At 43.4% G+C, this 17344-nt stretch overlaps 1 long non-coding RNA gene across 1 annotated transcript; it reads right to left on the minus strand.

Annotated features, from left to right (window-relative positions):
* Positions 1-11804: 11804 nt before the first annotated feature.
* On the minus strand, positions 11805-17307 carry LOC310678993. Its single transcript, XR_014512078.1, has 3 exons — positions 17212-17307; positions 13837-13953; positions 11805-12555 (listed from the first exon to the last, which is right to left on the minus strand). It is a non-coding gene; the product is annotated as an uncharacterized lncRNA (long non-coding RNA).
* Between the last annotated feature and the right edge of the window lie 37 nt (positions 17308-17344).

The raw sequence follows: 17344 nt of genomic DNA on the forward strand, positions 1-17344 counted from the left end.
TCAGCTGAATTCAGCTACAGAAGTTTTGACAGACAAGTAACCCCACTGGAACAGATGAATAAGGCTTCTTTTCTGGTGCTGTTAGCTATGGATAATTATTCTCAGCTGCTCAGAAGACACCAAGATCTTGTCTCTGGAGGAAGTCATTAAAAGGAAAGTTGACATCATCATACTGGTGAACTCATTTGAGGAGCATGGAATGCATAACCCTAAACCCAAACCCATTCCCAAACACACAGGGAAAGCACAATATTGTAGGCTGTTTGGCAAACATCTACTTGTGCCAGCCTTGCACCAGGAATTAGGAAACCATAATAAGTCCCTCTCTGTCTCTCCCTTGTATAAACTCCTTAGAGTAACCTGATTCAAAGCAAGCTTTACTCAGCCTCTTCTTCTGCTTCTGATCTTGGCCAATACATGAGGCTTAAATTACCTTGGAGCCAGTTTCATGCTATTTAAGTCATCCATCATATTACAGGAAATAAAATGAGGGTGGCTGACATTTATAAGATGAGTGAGAATCGCAGCCAATGTCATTTTTACATTGGCAAAGAGATTTTTGAGTAAGATCATTTTTAAACCCCTCTCTACGGGCAGAAACATCAACATTGCTGCAGAGGATTGAGAACCCTACCCCTGCCCTTAAAGGTTTTGCACAGGTTTTCCCCTGGTCAACCAAGTAAATCAGAGGGGAGAACATTTGCAACCTGAGAGGAATCCTCTCTCATCACTGCCATGGCTTAGTAACTTAGAAGGGCCAGGTTGTCAAAAAACACCATTTCATCTCAACAAGCAGCAGCAGCAAAGTTAATGGGCTGATCAAGATGAAAACAAATGGTGAAAATCCAATGGAACACCAAATAGAGTTACAAGCTTTTAATTCTTTTTAAAGAATCTTTTTCATAATGACATAGCAGATATATGCATGGTTTAATCTAAATAATCTATCAGTTTACTTGTATACCACTTAGAGAGTTTTTGCATTCAGCAGTTTATTATTATTTTAAATCAATGAATGAATAATCTACTCCATTTCTGCTTGCTACAAATAAATAAATGGAAATGAAAACCTGACCGTTATTTCTTGTGCACTGAGAAGACCAAGATGTCATGTCCCAGCGCTAACAAAGATATTAGAATTAGATGCGTATTGTCAAGGAACACTTTTGCATACCTATAGATGCCTGGGAAAGGGAAGGCTTTTCTCTTCCAGTTGCCTCTTGTGAAATCTGAAACTCATTGAAAGTTTTCTTTTGAAATCAGACCAACAGCAGCACAGGGAGGGGAAACAGACCAGGGAAAGGAGCTTGATTTAATCTAGAAACTCCCGACCCCCTGCAGTTTCCCCCTTGCCTACTATACTGACGGATAGAATTACAAGGGACAAAGTGACTAATTGAACTATGGGAAGTGGCAACAAGACATTCGGGGAGCAGGCCAGTGAAGTCGCCAAGAACATTTTAGATCGCCCTGTTCTTGATGCAATCGCACACAATGTCCACTGTGTACAAGGCATCTTTGACAACAACAGCAACCAGCGTGCAACTCATTTCAAGGTGCCGTGGGACATGCACCCAGAACATGCCAGATGCAGAATGGAACTGGCAGAAGCAAGCAGGCAAAAGAGTCATGGGAATAAAAGTTAGGGTGGCATTAACAAGGGAGAGGGAAAGTCAGTAGCAAAGGTTGAAATGCAGGCTACCAGTCCAGTAAAAATCCCAAAGACATAAGACAGCAGCAGCAGGATACCTTAAACATCTCTTGCTATGTCCAGTACAAAGCTAGCTTCTGTACAATGAGTTACTTTCATGCTGCTGGAAGGTTGGCAGGGCCTGAAAAAAATCTAATTAATAATCTTCATGGAATGGTGCCCACTGATGGACTTGCAGGGCAAAAGGCAGGGAGACCAACAGTAAGTAGAGGCAGAGACAATGACGGGCAAGGCCAGCTAATTCTAGTTTGTCTCCATCCTCCTCCCTGCTGAATTCTACAAGGGACAACATGGAGACTAAGGAGGAGGAAGCTGATAGGCATTAGACTTGTAGTAAGCAAGAAGGCAGGCAGCTGGGGGCCAGCTGAGGGCAGACTGAGGCTGGTGGGGCAGGAATCCATTTGCCAATATGGACCAGCATCCACTGTCCAATAGATTAAGCTACTTACTACAAATTAGGCTGGAGGGACCAGTCAATTGACTGGTCAATTGGCGGCAATGGCATACCCTCCAACACTTTTGAGAAGTAAACTGGGACACTGTCTTTTGGTGCCGCGTTGCTGCATGGGTCAGGTGGCTTGTGCAGAAATGTGCACCAAACTGCCACTGCTTACCAGGGTTGGAGAAAGATGGCGGAAAGAGAGAGGGGAATAAACATTTCGCGGCTTGGCTGCATGTCCACACCTTCCTCTCAGGACCCTTGATTTACCCTGGCAGCACAAGTGAAGCCTCTCCCAAAGTCCCTTCCCAGCACCCAGATAAGGAGGTATATCTCTAAGTCCCACTTGCGACACCCAGGCTGTCCATTCCCAAGTGCAGATTCACGATATTGGTCCGCACCCGTACTTTAAGCCCCTGAGGTAGGAATGCCCTCAGTAGCGCTTCCTGCCAATACTAATAGCCATTGTGGCCTAGTCCACTAGGGCTGGGATAGCTGGAAACTGGCAGCGTGGGAGGCAATTCCTCATCTCTGTGGAAAGTGCCACCACAGATGCAAAGTCAGCTTGACACGCTTGGCCTGAGTGGATGAAAAGAAACAGCTTGCCGCCTTCCCAACACCACTGCCGCCTCAGGAGCTGCTTCTGTGGCCCTTGTCCGCCGGCAGGGAGAAATCTGAGCACCCCAGGATTAGCTCAGAAACCGTGGTGGCTTTTCTAATTCCATGGCTGCCCCGGTAGAATCGGGACAGTTGAACAGTATGCAATGACAAGTTTCCATTTTGCTAAATGCAGCTCAGAGGGGGCTCTTTGCATTTGGATCTCTGCTGGAGAGAAAGGGATACAACTTTAAATATCAGTCAATTGTATGTTAATGCGACGTTGCTATAATAACTTACCCAGGCTGTTATCTTTCCAAATGATAAAAGCATAAGAAGAGCCCTGCAGGCGCAGTCAGGCCAATGGCACATCTAACACAGCCTCCTGTTCTCACAGTGGCCAACCAGTTGCCTGTAGGAAACCTGCAAACTCGCAATAACACCGTGTCACATCTTCTAAGTACACAGAACATTGGAAGAATGTTCATTTTCTCAGATATTTCATGAGTAAGCAGTAAACATTTAGTGGGAATAATTCCTTGATCCAAAAACCAACTATAATTCGTCACCAGCTGGAAGTATCTGTGCCACCCTAACAGATAGCAACATCACACCAGTGTCAACAGTGCATGTGAGTATCTTGTGACTATCATGTTTTCCTTGCTTGTTTTACATCAGTAATGTGCAGCTGCCTAGCTCTTTGTGGGCTGTGAGCAAAGTCAAGGAAATTCCCATTGTGGTGTTGCACTAAGTACCTGCTTCTCTTCTGTGACAAGTTTCTTATTTGCCTCATTAAATGACTAGATAAGTGCCTTTTAGAGAAAGATGGATAACTCTCATGTGTTACCATCTACATGAGGCAAGTCCTGTCAGTTTCCTGGTACAGATGCAGTCCTTCGAAATTACAACTGTATAATTGTTCAAGGTTGTCTTGGTGGTTTTCAGGATTTTATGAAGGATGGCCATATCTTTTCATATACAGTGGTACCTCTGGATATGAAAGGGATCCGTTCCATAGCCCTGTTCACATCCTGAAGCGAACGCAACCTGTGTCTGCGCGTCTGCGTGTGCGTGGGTTGCGATTCGCCACTTCTGCACATGTGCATGCGTTACTTCTGGGTTGCTGTGGAGCGCAACCCAAAAACGCTTAACCTGAAGCAACTTCAACCCGAGGTATGACTGTATAAGTTACCGTGACTTATGCCATGTTCACATAGAATCAGTTAGCTGTGTTTGCACACACATGTAATACCATATCCCCCAGTTGCTATGTATTAGTTGACAAATAGTGTAGATTTGTTGCTTTTCTGGAAAGTGCACGTTTGTCACACAGATCTTTGTAACACAAAAAATGCAACAGTGAGGAAGGAGGCAGAAGCTCTCTTTAATGGCCTGTTCTTAATTCCATTATTAGTTTGTAGCTCCTTCTTGTAAACAGCAGATGGCACTGGCTGTTCTCTGTTTTTCCACATGATTGTTCTGTGCAAAAGACTGCAGGTTAAGAATGCCAACTAAATTTATATCCCATCCATCTCCAGTTACATATTAAAGGTTTGTAGCATCACAGTTACCTAGCATGGCGGTTTATCTCGTACATATGGTCATCCTCAAAGCACAATTAAAATTCTGTGGTACACCACACTTTGGAACGTTAGATGACATCATATATATCATATATTATATTGCATCAGATATAATAGCCTTTTTGTAGACATAGCCTGTGGGGTTTACTTCAGTTGTTTCATTAGGTATTCATTCGTAGTCAAAACATTTGATTTCTGGTAAAAGGACAGAGCCAGGCAGCTGTTTAAACTCCCTTTAAGTATACTTTTTATATAACCAATGCCTTCCAGGCCTTGTTTTTGCTCTGCACTGTAGTATTCAAATCAATCTATCTTCTAGAAAGCCCTCTCTACAACTGAAGGCTGTCTAGTACTATAGACCTCATCAAGGATTTAAAGAAAGACATTCTTCTTTCCTATCAAGACTCACCATGACCCCAACCCTAGAGTGAGGGCAATGCCTAAGACCTACCAGTCACTGAACTGGAACTTTCCAAAGTGTGTTGCCGATGTACAATAGCCCTGTGTTGGTTGTACCATCTTTTCCGGAGGCCTTTCCCCACAGTTCTGGTGTGGCAAAGCACCAACCCATGAGTTTGGTATGTTCCCATGGAGATCTGCTCTAGACTACCGGTGTTTCCAGATAAAGGTCTGTAGTCATCTACTCAGAGTAGATCCATTCAAATGAATGAACCTAAGTTAGTCATGTTTATTAATTTAAATGGGCTGTCTTCAATGCTGTCCTAAGTAGCACTTTGTATGACTTCCCCACCCCACCTTAAATCTCTTCTGGGAGTTCTTGCTACCCTTTGGAGCAAATCTGGGGGTGGTGGGATGTGCATGGACAAAGAAGAGGGGGAGGGAAAGTCCTGTTGCACAAACAGAAGTTTTTCCACTCATGCATTTATTTAGTTTAATACCACCCAATGAGCCTATTCTGAGTAGCATTGAATACCCAGAACATTTGTCAAGTATCAAGCACACTGAATGAGCACATCTGAAACTCACAACCCACACCAGAGCAATGCTGGTTCCTAAGCTGATTGCTGCTAGTTCACATTGGCAGCACATGAATATAGGAAGCTATTTTATACTCCGTAAGAACGTTGCTCTAATGGTCCACCCATCTCGGTATTGTCTACAGTGACAGTTGGTGAGTTCTCCTCAGGGCTTCCCTATTGGTGACAATAGAAGCGTTTTGATCAACACTATGTGAGAGTGATGCTGTAAAGTCATTGTGGCAAATTGAAAAAGTGGCTCTCAGATGCAGCTGGGGTGGGTATGCATCCACACAACATAAACCCTGGCTGTTGCTTGAGGCTTTCCAGGGTTTCAAATGGGAGCCTTCCCCAGCCCAATCTGGAGATGTTGGGATTGAATTTCTGCACACAAAAAACCACATACTCTGATACCACTAAGCTACGGCCCTTTCTAGCCATAATCTGTATGTGTGGCATAGCCCACTGCAGCCTCTGAGCACAAAATCTGATGCAGTCTAGATGAAATTATATGCATTATTAGGCAATCAGTTTATTTTTTTTTCCTCTTTCGAAACCCAAATAATAGGGTGGGGTGGAAGAACAAAGCATAATCAGACCAAAATCAAATATTTTAAATGCCTGAGCAAACGAGTTTTAACCTGGCACTGAAAAGATGTAACACTGACATCCTGTTCCACTTCAGTAGGGAGAGTGTTCCAAAGTTAAGGCCTCACTACAGAAAAATGCCCTCTCCTTTGTGCAAGTTTAACCCACTTCAGCAAATGAAGGCGCTCAACCTCTGGTTGACCACTGTGAGAACAGAATACTGCACTGGATGAGCCTTTGGTCTGATCCAACAGGGCTCTTGTAATGTTCTTACTCTCAATATCAGGTGATGGGGCAATGTAGGGCCTTTGTGACATACTTGTAAGCCCCCTTTGAAGCAGCTATCTGGGTACTACCAAAGGAAACCAAATTCTGGATTAGATGGACCTTGGCCAGTCCAACAGGAATCTTCCTAAATGTTTATGTTTGACAAATACCTTTGTTTTGCCTATTTGTATGTGATGATATGCTGCAGATCAATGGTGGGGAACCTGTTGCCCTCCAGATGTTGTTGGACTATGCCATCCCTGGTCATTGGGCATGGTGGTTGAAGCCAATAGGTGCTGGAGTCCAATAATCTCTGGAGGGCCAAAGGTTCTCAACCCTACTTGATGTACTGGATTAGAACCTAAGATAGTTGACTCCAGGCAGTTCACAGAACTTCCCCATCCCCTTTCTCCCATCCTTATGGCCATCTGCACACACATCCCAAAGTCCCTATGGAGGGTTGGGAGTCCCTTATTCAAAACATATGCATATCTTAGGATCTAAGTCTGATTTGGAGTGATATCCCCCTTCCCCAGAAGCCCTCCTTTGCCCATGCCTCATCACACATGGTTAAGGAACCATCTCCCAAACTCCAAAAAAGCTTTGCTGAAGGTGCTTGTGACTGGAGGGAACAGGGACGAGATGAGAAACTTCCCATGGGCTTCCTTAACTTATATGAGGATCCAGAATATTGCAACTACGCTGTTCAATAAGCATGTAACAAACCTCACAGTGTCATAGTGACCCAATCAATAATAAAGAGAAATTGTATCCACATGTATAGTAGAAGAGGAACAGCACTGTGCGTGGCTATCCATTTAATTAACCCCTATAAACAAAGATAGGGAAATAGTTTCTGGGAGACAGTTGTTACAGCAGAAGGCAGGGGACCCTAATCATTACAAACTGATTTCATAAAACCCCTTATGAAGGTTTAAGATATCCACAGCCAACCAGAGTGAGCAAAGTCTCTCCATAAAACACCTCCCATATTTCTTGTGCCAGAAAATATAATTACTCTCCTTATGTAATTGTACACCAGGTCAAGGTTAATAGTGAAATAAATAAGCAAAGCAATTGCCTGAACAATGGCCCTGGGAGATTTATACCACATATGTCATCAAAAATCAAATAAAAGAATGTGGCAGTCTTTGCTGGAAAGTAGGCTTTGTACCTCAATGTCTGTCCGATACTATCAGGACATATCATGTGCCAACCTTTCCAGGGCTCTAGAATTTCTTTTGCTTAAATTGGCTTGCACTCATTTAGTCATAAGCGCTTTAACTTTTTTTGTATGGAGCTTTCAACTATAACAAACTGGATTATCTCATTGCTCTTGTGACTCCTACACCCAAAATCTCAGTCATATGATCTTGACATCTTGAGGGCTGAGTCACATATTTAGTAGAGTTGGCATTTCAGCAGAGAATATCCACATTTCTATGTTCTCATCCATGTGAACATGTACTATGAATATGAGCACGGCACTTACATGTTCAGATTTGTAATTACATATGCTAATGTTCATTTTTGTGTGGATGTTTTTTTAAACAAAAAAATTAATACATTTATTCAAAAGTTACACGTCAGTTGCTGTTGGACTACAACTTCCATCATCCCCAGCTATTAGGACTTGTGGTCAGGGATGATAGGAGTTGTAGTCCAACAGCATCTGGGGACCCAAGGTTGAAAAAGGCTGGTCTGGACACTCTCTCAGTCTATCCAACCTCACAGGGTTTATTGTGTGGTTGTTGTGAGAGGAAGTGTGAGATAAATAAACAACATACATCTCCTTTCATACTCTGTTATATATTGGTTCTATAAATAAGTCGTTCGTGCATGTGTGCAAATTGTCGAAGCAGCATTCACTAAATTGCTACTGTAAGGGCAAAGGATAGTGGAATGCGAAAATCCATGTGCCCATCCGATCTGTGTCTAGTTCTAATCAGATTTCTTCCCCGGTTTATGCTCAGTCAATTGAATATTTCATCTATCTATACATGTAAACAAAGTATGCAATGGTAGGGCCATTAACATGCTCCAAGTTCAATAATGTACATTTGTTCAGGTCATAAACGGTTCCAAGATTGCACCAGTTTCTTTTAATGTCTTTTCAATAGAACAGAATTGTAATTTCAATAGTTAAAGGTCATTGAGGGCATTACACGACAAAGTGATAAGAACAGTTATGTGTGAGAACAGCTACGCTTCAAGCTCAGGCGTGCCCATCCACCTGACTGGGATATTGCCAAGTCACAGCAGGAAATATGTTTGAAACTGCTGTAAACAGGAAACTGGCTGGCAGAAGTAGGTACAAGGAGCACTTTACCATCCCCTGGTAACGTGATAGTTCACTGTTACGTATATAGGAGATCTGCTGGTACAACAAGACTTCTGTTTCCTCTCCTTCCAACATTCAGCTCCATTGGATGGTGTGAGGTCCTAGAATAATGAGAAAGGGAGAAAATTTCTCCCCAGCCACACCATGTACAACTTCGCACACACCTGTTATGCCTCTCCTACTCACCCGTGTGTCCTAAACTAAGAAATCCCAAATGTTGTAGCCTTTCCTCATAGCTAAGACCAGCTTAAGGGTTCAGGGAGGGCGGCCCTCAAGGCAGGGAAGTGGTGGGTGGTTGGGGTGGAGAAGACAGTGATGTACAGAGCGAAGACCGAGGTAATCCATTTTCATTTCCACTTCAAGAAATGCAGGGTCAAGGTTCAAGGCCGCTGAGCCACAGAGGGGAGTTGGGGGGGGGCTAGGGGGAAAGAGGCAGCCCAGGAAGAACAGAAAAGTGGGCATGTAGGCAAAGGAACAGCATCTCAAACCTAGAGGGGGGGGGACTTAGTGCTTGAGATGCGTTGCTGCCCACCCCCGCTGCCCACAGAAGAGTTTCTATTACAAAAGGAAAGAGGGATGGGAGAGGATAGAATCATACTTCCAGAGCTGGAAATATCAAGGCAGCATCTAACCTCTGGTTGATACTGTGCTACGGATAAAGAGAATGCAAGGCAGCTGAAGATGACTCACAAAGTGGGCCAAGGGGGGGGGGCGGCTGAGTCATTGTGAATCTGACCCGATAGGTCAGATGGGGAAATCTCCTGCCCACATCAAACATGGCAATCAGCCATGGCCAGACTAGATGAGGTTAGCGTGTGCATGAATGGCTTTTAAATAGTACATAGGAGTTGTGGGGGCCCCAAACCAATCGAGATTGAGACTCAGGGGAGGCAGTGGGGTTTAACCATTTGCCCTCCTGCTCCTGATACTATCCGGCTCTCGTGCCTGCTGTTTGCATTGGAAGAAAAGTTCTCTTCCAATGCAAACAGCAAGTGTAAACCCTCAGTTGCGTCTGAGTCCACGTGGGGGGGGGGGCACTCGCAGGTGTGATTTCCCCAGTTCAGAAGTACCATTTACTTTTTCAAAACCATTAATGTTACTGTGCACGGGATGGCTGAGGTGTTTTTAGTGGAAAGAGAGCTCAAAAAAGCTCCTCCAGTCTCATGTTGAGCTTTCATTTCAAATGGAGGTATCAGGAGTTGCATTCTATGTGGCATATGTACATATATGAGTGTGTGTGTGTGTTTGCTTCAATAAATATTGGAACTACACATTATGCCATAAAAACTAGATTTGCCGCAATGTACTTATAACTAGCTGTACAACTGACTTCCCAGCTAACTACTTAGTTGTACAACTAACTTCTCAGTACTATTGTTTATATGTTCATGTAATCCAGGGTAAAATAGAAGCAGCTCTAAAGCCTCTTTTCTAGCCAGGATGTGTTGATTCTTTTAAAACTCATTTTAAACTTTGATTCATTCCTGGAATAAAGCAGTTCAGGGGCTGGTATCCCAGGATAACTCACCTTGTAAATAAGTGGAAATGGACAATGCTTGCATTTGTTTTTCACATGTTAATGTGATGGGCACCTTTTCACAATTTATTAAAGCTGCTGATGCACTCAGATATTAAATGTGACTCAGAGGTTTGCATCTCCAATCCAAAGTCCAAATCCTGAACTGTTGCCTTGCCACATTCCGAGCGGCAGGCACCCTGAAAATATTGACTCAGATTCGATCCTTTATTCCAGGGTATAGAGCAAAGGGGGGGGGGGGGAGAAAAAAGAGAGTGTATCACCTCCTCACAAAAACCTACCTTCACTTTCACTGTCAAATGCCTATTGCCACAGAAAAAATATTCAGGTGTAGGCAAATGCAAATATATGTATTTCTGTGAAGAAACTCAGAAACATTGGTACCTTACTGCCATAAACTTGTTCAAGGGATCCTGTGAGTTGTATTTATGTAAGGGGAATTAGGGGTGGCTAACAGTGAATTTGCAGTGTCTATAAATTACCAGGATCTTTTGTGGAAAGCCATGGCAGGAAGACATGAAGAACATAGGAAGCTGCCTTACACTGAGTCAGAGCCTTGGTCTATCAAGCTTAGTATTGTCTACTCTACACAGATTGGCAGCATTACAAGTAGCAGCCTTTCCCTATCTGGAGAAGCCAGGTTTGAACCTGGGACCCCCTGCATGCAAAGCAGATTCTCTACCACCAAGCCACGGCATTTCCTCATTATTTGCTCTGTTTTTGATGCTCAGGCTGTGCCAGTGCTTACGTAGCCAAAATGCCACTTCCCCACACAAATGAGGGGTGCAAGCTTTTCAGAACTACAAATACACATTTATTTTCTTTAAATAAATCCCACCTTTCTTTCATCATGGAAGCCAGGACGGTGTACATCTGATTACCAGGCAGTCATCCATCCAGGCTCTGATGAGCCCCAGACCTACCGAGCTTCGACATAATGGTAGACTTGTGCTTTCAGACCATACACTAAACCAGAGGTCAGCAACCTAAGGCCCATGGACCACAAGCAGCCCATGGGGGTCATTTAGCTGGCCCATGGACCCCGCCGCCCGCTCGGGGAACCCTGCCGCTCGCTCAGTCGGCTCCCGTGCGCCGTGCTAAACCAGCACAGAGCAGAGCAGGAACCGCCTTCCGCGACACTGGCCGGCTTCGCATTGGCTGCAGGAAGCTCCTGCAACCAATAGTAAGCTGCGCGTGCCTCCTCCATGCCAGAAGGAGCGCTGGAAATAGTGTTTGCACATGCGTGCGTGCATGCATTCTGGCCCACTGTGGCATCTGCGGTACCGTGAACCGGCCCAAGCCACAAAAACTTTGCCAACCTCTGCACTAAACAGCCCAATGAGAACTGAGTATGCTCAGTGGTAATAGAACGCTATTGCTGTACGTGGAGGGTGAATGGAATGAAACCAGAACACCAGAGTTTGTTGCAGATCCAGCTCTACAGGTATATACTAATAGTGACCTCAATTTTTCTGAGTGCCAGTCTTTTTAGAACCAATATGACAAAACGTGAGTTATCAGCAGACTTAGGGGTATACTCAGTGGGCATGTATTGCTGATTGTTGGAGGGGGGACCAGAAAACCAGAGGGAGGGGGAATGGAGTGGTTGAATTCCACATGGCAACGTTTTGTTACAGGTCCAGCTTGTAAAATTGGTTGGGGGCAGCACTTCCCCACCCCACCTTTTTATTATAAAATATATTTTATGTTAATTTCTCATTAGAGTAAATATTTGTTTGTAAAAAGCACATCTACATTTTCTGAAGGTCTAACCATATTGTCCAAAAAATAGGATCAAAGCGGACAAGTGTTTCTGAACCTTGTGACATGACACATCTTTGGCAGTTTTATTGGCTGCTTGGCCAGTATGAAATTGGATGCTTTGTATATCTTGGCAAAAACAAGCACAGCCCTGAAATGGCTCAGCCCTTTTCACATTAGCCTAGGCTTATGAAACAGATCCTATTCCTCAAGAGCACAGTACCTGGTGTCAGCAGAAGTTTTTAGAAGACTGCAGATCGATAGACACTTACCTGGGAGTAAGCTCCATTGGGGCTTACTTCTGAGTAGATGTGCTGGATATTACCTCCTAAGTAATAGCAAGATTATAAAGTAAATATGTTATTGTCTTTTTATAGGTGTGCATAATTAAAATTATGATGTCTAGAAAATGGAAGTTTATGTTGTCAATAAATGGGAGAAGGATTGTGGTTCGGCATAGACAATACTGAGGAATATGGACCTATGGTCTAATTCAGCCTAAGGCAGCTTCCTGCATTCCTAACAAGACTGTTAAAAGTTTAAAACAAACAAAACAATATAGATTCCTTTACATCACAAGCAGAAAATCCAGGAAGGCTGCTGAATCGTTAGTCAATGTTAGTCAATGTGTAGGACGATTGTTGAAGGAAGACAGGGAGGCCATAGAGAAGAAACAATAATTCTTTGCTTTGCTCTTCAGTGTGGAAGATGTTTGAGATATGTTCACACCTGAACCACTTTTTGGGGAGAATATCTGATGAGACACGTCAAGCAGAGACGATGAGATGTTCTAGGACTTGTCAACAAAATGCACATGAAAAAGTTACTGAGTCTGGCTAGCATGCTTCTGAGAGTCTTCGTGTGTACACAAAACACATTCAGAACAGATGAGTTTCCTCAAAGAACTCTGGGCACTGTAGTTTACACCTCACAGAGTTACAATTTCCAGCAACCCTTAACAAACTACTGTGCTTGGTATTCTTTGAGCAAAAATTGTATACCACCCTTTATCTGAAGATCTCAGGACAGTTCACAGCATAAAAATGCAAGATAAAAACACAAAATACGTAATAAAAATTGGGGGGGGGGGAATAGCCCCCTCCCCACTACCCTCACAGTTGGGTGATATGTAAATAAAATAAATACGGAAACAGAGATAAAATAAAAAGGAAGCAGAGATATCATTAGGAAATATATGAGCCACAAATCGATTGTGTGGTAGAACTTTCTGGTTTCTTTTGAAACTATTTCCCTCTGTGTGTCAGAGCAAAAGGGAGACCTACCCTTAAAAATGAAAAATCTAGTATTTTAGAGTGTGATTAGGCAGCAATATGCCCCCTTTTCAAGAACAAAAACAAAAAACCCCATAGCATCAAAGATAGGAATACATGTGCTTTCTAATTCATGTCTTATTTTGTGTTGAAAGTGTACAATGAATAAGCAACTTTAGGCTGCCTGGGTTTGGGGAACTGGAATATAGCAACCCTACTAATGTAATACACTTTCTTTAAAAGTGATCTAGAGGGCAGTGCATGAAATTATAAATACCTAATGTAAGTCCTTGGATAGTTTTGAGGCAACATTATTAAAAGAGAATTATTAAACAAATATGCCTTGCTGCCCCAAAAATCAGCACAATTTCTCCTGAGGGGTGTCCTGCTTCATTAAACATTTCAATTCCCCTGAGTTTGTCAACAAACATGTAGATGGGAGTAACATCTACCAAAAATACAAATTTCCATCAGTTTTAAACCAGTTTTCCTCTCATGGCACTCCTCCTGCCCCAAAGAATCCTGTAATTTGATGAGAGTGTTGAGAATACTCTGTTAATGATCCCTAGTCCCCCCTCATAGTTATCATCTCCGACTTCCCTAGGAAGTGGAAGACTATTGTAATGTGTTTGTGGGGGTAGTTTGAAAAAATTCTCAAGGACACCCTCCATGGACTATAAAAAACAGATTAGAGGATTAGCAAAGGTATAGGAACTGGCCTGGCAAGTTCTTTACTTGTGCATGCTCTTTTGTAATCAGCTCACCTTCCTGAATGAGCAAGAAGGTGGAGGATTGCCCATCTTTTTGTTCTCTGCCTGGGCAGGGGGAGAAGGAAAGCTAACCTTTTTGGGTCTTTCTTGAACCTGGGCCCACCTGCAAAGCTAAATAAGAGAACATGATATGTTGAAGTGTTAATGCTGCAAGCCTTTTGTATTATGCTCAATGTATGCATGTGTAAATAAGTCTTAAATCACACAAATGACAGAAGTTTCCAATAACCATTCTTCCAAGAAACCCAAACCTAAGGTATGTGTGGGGACCCCTGAAACCTCTCACCACTGAGGGGTGTAGGTAACACTATTCAGCTAGTTGAAATTGTACTGTTGCTTTGTTTTTAAAATGAGGGGGCAATCTATGGCTTATTTAGTAGAGCATTCGTTTCCCACTTTCCCAGCCAAAAAGGCTCCCGGAGCCGCTGACATATAAACAATTAAACTGAGACTGTGCAGGGGTTGGACTGACGAGCCCTGCATCTTCTAGGTCCCTGGTGTCACTATTCAGAGTACAGACTCTGTACAAGTACAGACTTGTTATGGAAATAAAGGGGGGCACTTATTGGAAATCAGTTTTGTCACCTCTTGCCCGCCAAACCCCGAGACAATGAACCCAGCCAGCTTTTATTCACAGTCGCATAAGCACTACACTACAGCATGGCCATAAACTTGTACGTTCAACCGCTGAAATATACACACAATGGCCTGGGCAGGCAATTCAGCAATATCAAGTTACAGTATAGGAAAACTGGTGCTATTAACAGTAATCCTTCTAGTTGGTTAATTGGTTTGGCCACTTCCACGCACATGACATGTGATGCTAATTATTTCCCGTGAGAGTTAAATGATAACCAATCGGAGGCAGCTACAGGAGAGCTATGAGATTGCAGGTATATAAGAGGACAACCCGGCCTGTCCAGGCCATAGGCAAAAGATTTTCAGTGTTAATTTTATTCGATTCTTAAAATCACCATGGTATTTAACAATAATATCTTATGTCCTTTAAAGGAGAAATTGTGAATTGTAGAATTTTAAATACCCATTATCATCCTTGGCTTCACTCAATTTTGTTTATAATACTTTTCCATTTTCTTCTAGTTGTGAGGGTGAGGGATGTGAGGGGCCTCACCAGTGGAGTAGCCTAGGGCCTCTCTTCATCTAAAACTGGCCCTGCTTAAACTGTATAAATAATACAACTAGTTTTTATGTATACCCATAATACTGAGCAATCAGACCTGCTGTTTAGCAAACAGCACAAGAAAGTACTGGGAAATAGCTGATTGCCTCCCACAGGAACTTTTGTTTCCCCAGTAATTGGATTAGTGCACCTAACATTTTATAATTTCCCATTTGGGTTTCCATCCCTGTGCAGGGAGCTATATCAGCACACACACACACACACACACACACCGTCCCTTACATGACTGGATTCCTCTGTTGAGGTGCATAGAGGAGCCTGGCTGCCCAGTGCAGTAGAGGAGTGGCTTGGGGAGCTTGCAAATGGGCAGGTGGGATCCTAGCCACTCAAAACCAGAGTGGAGGAGTGTGACTTCTGTGCTCCCCAGGACCTCTGTCCTTGGCAGCGGCCAGCCTAGCTAACCCCTAGGTACGCCCCTGTCCCTGAGTTGCAAACCTCAAGAGCAGGGGTCAGCAAACTTTTTCAGCAGGGGGCCGGTCCACTGTCCCTCAGAACTTGCAGGGGGGCAGACTATATATTGAAAATGTTACGTTGTGGGCAAACATAGCAGACAACACAGCAATTCTTCAAACAGCTCTTCTTTATTCAGATGTCAGACAGAACTGAACTGAGGAGCTCAGCCAGCCTGCTTATATAGAGCTACAGAACAATGGTAACTGTTGCAACGTTCTAAAACTATCCAATCACTGAACGTCACTTTTCGATCCTTCATTTGCATACAAAACTATCCAATCACTAAACGTCACTTTCGATCCTTCATTTGCATAACTATCTACAGTATCCCCCCGCTGGCCCAGGGTGAGAACTTCAATACATAACAGAAAATAATAATAATGAACTAATTCCTATGCCCCACAAATAACACAGAGATGCATTTTAAATAAAAGGACACATTCAATTCATGTAAAAACACGCTGATTCCCAGACCGTTCGTGGGCCGGATTGAGAAGGTGATTGGGCCAGATTTGCCTACCCATGCTCAAGAGCTAACTTCCCAAAGATCAGCTACATACTTGGCTGTTCCACAACAAATCTTTAAAATGTGCCAAAACGCAGGGACTGGACAAGAATACAAGCACTCCTAAGAGGTGGTCGCTTCCTATGGATCCCCCCGTTACTATTACTGCATATTTCTGATGACAGCCAGGCTTGACTGAGCAGCTTTCCTGATAGAGCTGCTGCATAAAACCAAGGCTGGCCAGAAACAGTTCCAAAGCCCGTACAGTCATACCTCGGGTTGAATGCGCTTCGGGTTGAGTGCGTTTGAGTTGAGCTCCACGGCAACCCGGAAGTAACGGAGTGCGTTACTTCCGGGTTTCGCCGCTTGCGCATGCACAGACGCTCAAAATGACGTCACGCGCATGTACAGAAGCAGCCAAAAGCGACATGTGCGTGCGCAGGTGTGCCGTCGCTAGTTACGTTTGCTTCTAGATGCGAACGGGGCTCCGGAAAGCATCCCGTTCGTATCCAGAGGTACCACTGTATTGTGAGAACCGGCAGTTTGAAGAGTTTGAAAAATGGCTTATACTTGGAGGGAGGTGGTGGTCTGCTTTTCAAAATGCATCACTGAGCATGCTCAAGCCCAGGGCCAGATGAGTCCCTAAACTCCTGAAGGTAATGGGGCCCTTTATATGTCCACCCGCCCTTTGTCAACAACAAATTGTCACTGTTTTTTGTGTTGAATATATGTTATATGGTAATTTATGGACCTAATAGGTATCTAAAGCCATTTGCCACTGTTGCTGTATGTAGGTTTTATTTTATTTTACTTTAATCTTATATTTTGGAAATGTGCATCCAGGGGTTTTTTCCTTTAAATTTTTTTTGGGCCCCCCAAGAGAGTGGGGCCCTAAACTATAGCTTGTTTAGCTTATACGTAAATCTGGCAGTGCTCAAGCCCTTCCCTTCAGGCACATGCCTAAAAGTACTATTTTCAGCTGGAGCTGTAGCAAATGCAAATAACCCACCCATTGCTTCCCGGGAACAAATACTTTAAATAATAATAAATAACAACAACATATACATGCACACCACACATGGTGTTCAAAGCGCTTTGCACGTTATTTCATACTTCTGTACAATTCTTTTTAAAGCAAGTTGGCTATTAGTATGTATCTCATTACTTATTTTATTTTATTTATTTATTGAATTTATATTCCACCCTATACCTGGAGGTCTTAAGAGGACTGAGGTGGCTTGCCTAAGGTCACCTACTGAGATAAGGGCAGAAGCGAGACTTAAACCGCAGGAAGCCTAGCTTCTCTTGGCTAACCACACGAAGGCATACAGTATTTCGGTAAT

Source organism: Podarcis tiliguerta, assembly GCF_965153285.1.
Source record: "Podarcis tiliguerta genome assembly, chromosome: 5".
In the NCBI taxonomy this organism is placed as follows: domain Eukaryota; kingdom Metazoa; phylum Chordata; class Lepidosauria; order Squamata; family Lacertidae; genus Podarcis; species Podarcis tiliguerta.